This window comes from Podarcis liolepis (genome assembly GCF_965112155.1).
Source record: "Podarcis liolepis genome assembly, chromosome: 3".
NCBI classification, from domain to species: Eukaryota; Metazoa; Chordata; class Lepidosauria; order Squamata; family Lacertidae; genus Podarcis; species Podarcis liolepis.
This window is the reverse complement of record NC_139557.1, coordinates 51965227-51972660: the sequence shown is the minus strand read 5'-3', so window position 1 is coordinate 51972660 and position 7434 is coordinate 51965227. Positions and strand designations below refer to the sequence as shown.

The 7434-nt window shown below is 41.8% G+C and overlaps 1 long non-coding RNA gene across 1 annotated transcript; it reads right to left on the bottom strand.

Moving 5' to 3' along the window:
• Window positions 1-489: 489 nt before the first annotated feature.
• Window positions 490-5006, bottom strand: LOC310702318. The gene is made up of 3 exons (XR_014523449.1): window positions 4971-5006; window positions 1790-1881; window positions 490-537 (listed from the first exon to the last, which is right to left on the bottom strand). It is a non-coding gene; the product is annotated as an uncharacterized lncRNA (long non-coding RNA).
• Between the last annotated feature and the right edge of the window lie 2428 nt (window positions 5007-7434).

Below are 7434 nucleotides of genomic sequence, written 5' to 3'. Positions count from 1 at the left end.
CCTCTCCCAAATCTACTCTAGAGGGTTGGGAGAAGCAGAACAATGTATGGGGCGAAGAGGGGAGAGTTTGTTCCACTGGGCCAGCAACTATGTTGAATTGCACCTAGGGAACTCACAAAATGTGTCAGCTTCCATCTCTCATATCCCAAGTTAGGGAAGTACTTAAATGCTGTTGCCAAAGACCTCTGGCTGGCGTTGCTATTCTAATTACAGTTGCCACAGCAATAAGGCACACTCTCTTCATGAAGTGATTGTTTGGCGTCTCGGAATAGTCACTGAACAGCTCTGAGTAAATAAAAAAGCAGATATCTTTCCTTTCCCCATGTAAAAGTAAGACAGATGCTACAATAAACAAAAGTCTTGCATACAGATAATACAACGAACCAGTAACATACTAATGGGTTTTAGCATAAAGGTATTCTCTCTCTCTCTCTCTCTCTCTCTCTCTCTCTCTCTCCCCTGCTTTTCTTACCAAGATGTGTGAACCCTCCAGAAATTGCCCAGTGAAGATGCCTTCAGAATTTTTCACAGCTTTACCTGTGAAAAAAATGTCATTGCCAAAGGATCACTGTCACATCTACAGCTTCATTTTGCAGACAATTGTAATATTATTATTACACCAATATTATTCTCTATGACATGCTGTGCCAAATTAACACAGAACTTACTGGAGCCTTGCTTTTCATGCTATGCGACCCCCCCACCCCACCCCCACTTTGTAACATGTTTTCCTTTCTCACACTTCTCTATTACTGTTGGCGATACTGTCATCTTGCCTGTCTCCTGAGGCAGATGGCTTCAGAGCCTCTTTGATTCTTTGCACTTCTCTTTCTGCATCCAATAACCTTCCCTCCTTTCCTCTGTGGGACTCCAAATTCATGCCTGTGAAAATAAAGACACATTTGGAAACCCATGGGGGAGTCGGGTGGCTGGCGAGAGCAGCACAGAAGCAAGAAAAGGGTTAAGCACTCACCCTCTCCTTTAGTGCTGCTTCTCTGCTCAGAATCATTCCCTTTCAAAGTGGCTTCCCTTCTGAGGGAAAGAGTCCCTGGGACTTTCACTTACACCAGTAATGAAACTTTGCTACCAGGAATCCCTTGTGGAGAGAACTATAAGACCTTGGTTTGAAAAGCAGTTACATGGATGAAGAAGAAAAAAATGTGTGTCGTGCCCAAAATGTAGGTAGGAAACTGGTAGTCAACCAAATAGAATAAGGGAGGGACACAAGAACTAGGATTTATATGATGGGAAAGGGAAATGAAGCAAGGAATAAAGAGTAACAACTCATGGAGATAAACAATTTGAGGAAAGGCTCTACACCAGGGGTCACCAAGATGATACAGAGGCATATTTGCTTTCAGGGGTCTTCCATGGCACCCAGAGGGTCCCCTCACCAAGCTCAAATTAGGCTGGAAAAAGCCATTGTAGGCAGTGGCTTCAATGTGGCTGTGGTACAACTGTGGTCCCTATGATGGTTTCTCTGCTTTGCAAATGTGCCTAGTGGCCTCAGAGCATTGGTGACCACTGGTTTAAACAAAATGGCAGGAGGAGGCACTGAGTGAAGTGTCTCTGAGGACACAGTCCTTATCTTCAAGTGTACCACCATAGATTTGTTACTTCCTGAATGTGCTGATGCTCGATGAACACTGCTTTCTCTGGGTATCAGTATCTATTTAGAATGTTTCTAATAGCTATTACTTGTTTTTAATCAACAAATACTGCAGGTGATGTACAAAATAAGATTAAGAACAATTAATGATCTAATTGATACAATACAATTAAAATATACCATGCTCGCAAAAATCCACTCCAGGATTATTTCAAAATCCATTCATTCAACTCCCACAGAGATGGGCTTCCAAGGCAGCTTACAATTAAAATCTAAATGTCTGTATAAATAAAACAAAACAAAAGTCCTCATAACACATCTAAGTAATGTAATAGTAGGCCTACCGTAGCTGTGGTACTACCACTAAGAAGACCTTGCTGTTGTTAAAAGATTTAGTTTCCTGAAAAATGGAAGTCCAGCTTCTCCTAAAGACTTTAGTGCCAATGAGACTCATATGGGAGAAGGTGTCATCACAGGTACACTGGACCATTATTAGATTATGTTTCCAAGAAGTCTCATTAAATAAAATCTTTTTTGGCAAAAGCCTGTCTGGATTTGTTCCAAATGTTAGGGTGTGTGCATAACTGTTTTGAATATGTAATAGATCAACTGAGCACTGGTAAAAGTTTTCACATTATAGAGAAGCACATTTATTTAGTCATAATTATATTTCCAAATGAGAACCCCCAGTTAACAGATTAATTCCCCAGTGTAAGAAATAAAACAAGTTCAACAGAAATATATTAATTCCTGCAGCTTGCTGATCTGCTGATTTCGCTGCTCTGCATATCAATAAGGACATTGAAGGCACTGTACAACTGGTGCTAATGAAAGCTGTATAATGCAAATTAATTTTTGCATTGTGAATTTACTGCCAAGAGCTTAACACTGCAAATCCATATTACAAAACAATATTTCTAATAGTTCTAGCCTTTTGAAAGAGTGAGTGTGCACAGCAAAAGTATGTCATAACATCAGTGATCTTTAAGTTAGTCACCAAGGGTTCCATTCCATTGCTTTCAACAAGAGTTGAAGAGTTTGTTTTGCTTTGTTTAAAGTGGTGGTGCTTTGGACAAAAATGGTCCCCGGAGCACCTTATATCAGATATGAAAGAGCCAGTATGCTGCAGTGGTTATTGTCAGACCAGGAGTGGGAATCTGGGGAGGGGGGAATGTTCAGGAAGTAAAACCAGGCCAGTGAGGGAGGGGGGCAGAGGAGAGGTCCATCGGCCAGCTGGAGAGGCCCAGAGAGCTGCCTTCAGCCTGATGTTCTCCACCCTGTCTTCAGATGAGGACTCATGGTAATGCTTGATCAAATTTCAAAGAGAAAAAAAGGATCCCTTTGAAACAGCTACACAATTTCTGGTTCTGACTTAAACAGGATTTCTGGTCTGAGTTTCAAACAAGACTGGAAAATGTAAATGATCAGTAACCGGGAAATACAATATCATAGAAACATTAACGCCAGGCTTCAACTGCATCTGCAGCTCTAACAAAAGCTTTCATAAAGCCATGCAAGGAAAACAACACATTTCCATTCAGTAACTCCGTTTAAGAAACAACAGTCCAACAGCCATCAGAGAATTCATTCCAATGGGTAAGCTCTGTACCCATTCTTGGGCTTGAGGGCAATTTTCTGTTTTTAAGATCTAGGTGCTTCTTCATGTCTTTTCTTCCTGCATGGCCCATGCTTCAGGGCACTGGATGGGTTGTTTCCATTTTCTGTCCTTCCTCCTGCCCTCCGACCACCCAAAAATGAACCACTGGAAGATGGCAGGTTAAATTTCCTTTCGGGAGGAACTTCTTGTAAGATCTGTTTGTTCACAAGTCAAGCCAGGGGTTGTCAGCCTTTTGGGATCAGTAGGCACCTTTGTAATGTTGACAAAGTACTGTGGCACCAATCACAAAATGGCAGCCTCAGGGACATGGCGTAACACAAAATGGCTGCTTTCTCTAAAAGAGCAGAAAGAGAGACCGATCCGCAACATGGTTAAGCTATGCCCCTCATCACACACACCCCCCATCAAAGGTGGGAAAAGGCAGCTGCATCAGCCACTGCCATGCTCACTCACAGAGAGAAGCTCTCTGCATCTCTTCTCTGTTCAGTATGGAAGAGAGGCTGGCTATCCAGCCTTGACATCCAATGAAATGTGGAAATGTTTAAACAATAATGCGCAGACCTATGCCTGGAAAGTGCAGGGCAAAAGGTAAGTGTGGGTAAATTCTGAGAGAGTGGAAACCGGCATATTCTTCCATCCCTCCTAGCAGGCAATCAAGGGATAAAGCCCCCTCCCTCCTGACCAGCAATTCTTCCCTGCAGTTACCCCCTCCCTCCCCACCTCATCACATCAGCATTATGAGAATCCAGGGGGTTGGGAATCTCATATTTGACTTGTAACTTGTAGTCCAGCCTTAAATTAAGTAGGAATGGCTGGGACTGTTGTAAAAATTATAATCCTTGGATGAAATTGAGTTTCTCAGATGAAATGTTGAGATGAATTATACTTTCCAGAATCAGATCCCCCCCCCCCAAGGAAGTTTTTTCTTTAAAACAAAACAAAAACCTTGCAGAATGCGGCATGCCATTTGGCGTAAAAGTTATTAATGCTGTTCTTAGCTCACAGTCCAAATGGATTTCTATTTTATTATTAGACCAGTGATCTATCTCAAGCAGTCTTTCTCTGCGGAGTAGTTCCTGATACATTTATGGGCCGCAAGTGAGTTATGATGGTTTTACTGTCACCCAAGGGAATAATTGCTCCTCTACCATTCACTGTCAGGAACACCGTTCATTCACTGATGAGTTGAAAAATATAAGTGCATAGGGACGCAAGAAGGCCCAGAGGAGGCTGCTGGGGAGAATGTAAACATTTTCATAGCCATCACAGTATTTCAAAGCTGCTCAGATGAATAGCATCTCCTACCCCTACCCCCAATAGCTTCACTGGGATTACTTTGGTACATGAAAACTGCATTGCTCATTGAATCCTGTCTCCTGTTTCTGATGGGGAAACAATACCCAAAAATTTCCCTAGGAGACCATTCTAGATTAATTATAGATTAACTTTATTAGCTTTGAAAAGCAGTGGTTATTTTATGCCCAGCAAGATGAAGTATAAATATTACATCAAGAGAAAGACTTTATATAAAGTCATGTACATGCATATACACACAGAGAAATGCACAATATTTTTATCTCATATGTTCTTGTAAAATTAGATGCTCCTTCTTTCTGCAACATCCTTAAATCAATTGACTTGCCTTGGTTTCTACAAAGTGCCTTTCAGTGGAAATGAACTGAACAGCTTAATTAGAGTTGATATCTTAAGATAAAATATCCCCCCAAATTGTGCCTTACTCACTTATGATGGCAAAAGAAAATGATGTGCTTTAGCTTCTTTCTCTCTGAAATTCACAATTTTTAACAGAATTAGCAGTTAATATCTTTATTTCACTTTTGTTTTCTACATGGGTACTATTTCTTGTTTTTTTCCTTCTTTTTGTTTCTTATCTTACTCTGTGCACTTGTAATTTTTGTACTTTTTATTTTTCAATAAAGTATTTAAAATAAAAACAGCACCATTAGCAGAGCAAGCCTATGTGGATTTATTCAATGGAGTTCAATGAGACTTTCTCTCAGGGAAGTATAGGGTTTCGCTGCAAAGTACATCTTCTCTAAAACCCAACTTATTTTTTTAAAAAAAGAAATCGCATTGATCCTTTGAACAACAGGGAGAGCTCATGCAAGCCATGGCCTCATCCAGAGCCACACCACACTAGCTTGTATAACATCCCTACCTGTAACTCCACAAATCACACCAGAGACTATGCAATACTTTCTGGGTTCATTTGCATCTCCCTGAGGAATGCTAGGTCAAGGCCTCAGAAGGGCAATGGCTATATTCACTTGAGAATGGCAATAAAAAGCCCTGGGGTGTACATCTCTTGAGTGTGCTGTGAGAATCCTGACATGTAATGGGTTCCATTAAAAATGAACTTCTCACTTGGGCCTTTATTGACTGTCATGTGCACGGTATAATATTCAAACTGAATTCGTTAGCTTCACTTTGCTTCATAACTCTGAGGCCGAACATTTATTGCCGAAAAAGAGTGTTTTGTGATTGGGAAAACCTAACTGAGCCAGCTACACAGGCAGGGTGGATCACCAGTCCATATTCTAGCATGGTTTGCATATCACTATAGCAATATTGTATTCTATATACACACAAAGAAGCTAAAAAGTTTTTAGGGCAATGGGAAGCAGTAATTGCGGCTGCAGGAGCAGAGGTTAGGCACAGCAGGTAGAGAGCTACTACAAATCTGAACTTCTGATCTTTAGCATTCCCTCAACATGACTTGAAATGCTTGTATTTGTGCCCAGACCTAAGAGACTCTCATTGAAAAATCTGCAATCTGTATAGTCATTCTGGTTTTAATGAGACTTGGTTATCCATCAATACACTCCCCCCCCCCCCCGAATGTTCCATGTGACCCTTTGTCTGCTCTTGTCCTCATCAGCAGGTTTCCTCCAGTGGGGCTGGCTGGCTGGGACACTTTGCTGTTCTTCTCTCATGGATATAAGTAAGTTCTAGACCTGCTCCAAAAGCACAGTGGCTGGGGCTGCAGGATGCTTCTTACAGGTAAGTTCTCATGGCTAAGCAAACCCTGAGTTGTTTGTGTTACCCTCAATCTGTGGGATTATCCATAAAGAACCTACACCCCTGTATTCCATGTGGGTACATTGAAATATGAGTTAAATTACTTAGAACTGTAGAGTTGGAAGGGAACCTGAAGGCCACCAACCCCCTGCAATTCAGGAATCTTTTGCCCATTCATCCAGCTATGCTCAACTCGTCAATTCAAAGATAAATTCAGGGATTACAAAACACCACAAGTCACCAGTAATGTGGAGAAACAAAATCAGGGGAACTTGGGGGTGAGCATAACAATATTCAACAAGTACTTTAAGCAGAGACCTTTCCCAGCCTGCATCTGCATTGGAATTGGTTTTTAAGATTGTTTTATTGCTTGTTGCTTGCTGTCCCGGCCACCTCTGGGAGGAAGGGCAGCATATAGATTTAGGAGTAATAAAAATGTCCGAAGCAAAGCAGACCCACCCATACCTCAGACCTGGATCTTACTATCTGCTGTAAAGCAGCTTTATAATTCAAACCCTGCTCTTTTCCAAATTGCATGTGAACTCAGTTAGAAAAGTTGCAGCATTGCCAAGTTGCAACACAGAAACCTTTTCAGATATATTGATGCAGAGGGAAACAAGGCTGTCCTTGCCTGCCTTCTCCCTAATCCTGCCTGCTCTGGGGCACAGCTGGAGTCCTGATCACCACACAGCACATGCGGAAGAGTACTGGGCAACAGGAACAGGAAGAGCACATGCCAGAGAATGTGCAGCTGCCTTGCCTTATCTCTCTTGGCATCAAGGAATAAATCAATGTTCTACAAGCTGCAGCTTAGCTAACCAGTATTCTTCAACCTTGCGTCCACAGATATTAATGAACTACAATTCCCATAATCCCTGGCTGTTGGCTAAACTTGCTGGGGTTGATGGGTGTTGGAGGCCAACAACTTCTGGGCACCCAAAGTTGCTCTAGGCAGATTATTCCATCTGAGCTGGCATTTTCCTTACTCAGCTAATAAAAGGGCTGTCAATCATCTTCTTCTTCTTCTTCTTCTTCTTCTTCTTCTTCTTCTTCTTCTTCTTCTTCTTCTTCCCCCCTCCAAACACAAAACGGGGAACCTGTGCCAGCGACAGCTGTGTAATAAACTGCATAACATGGAGAGGGTTTGGGGATGGGAGATAAATTTGAA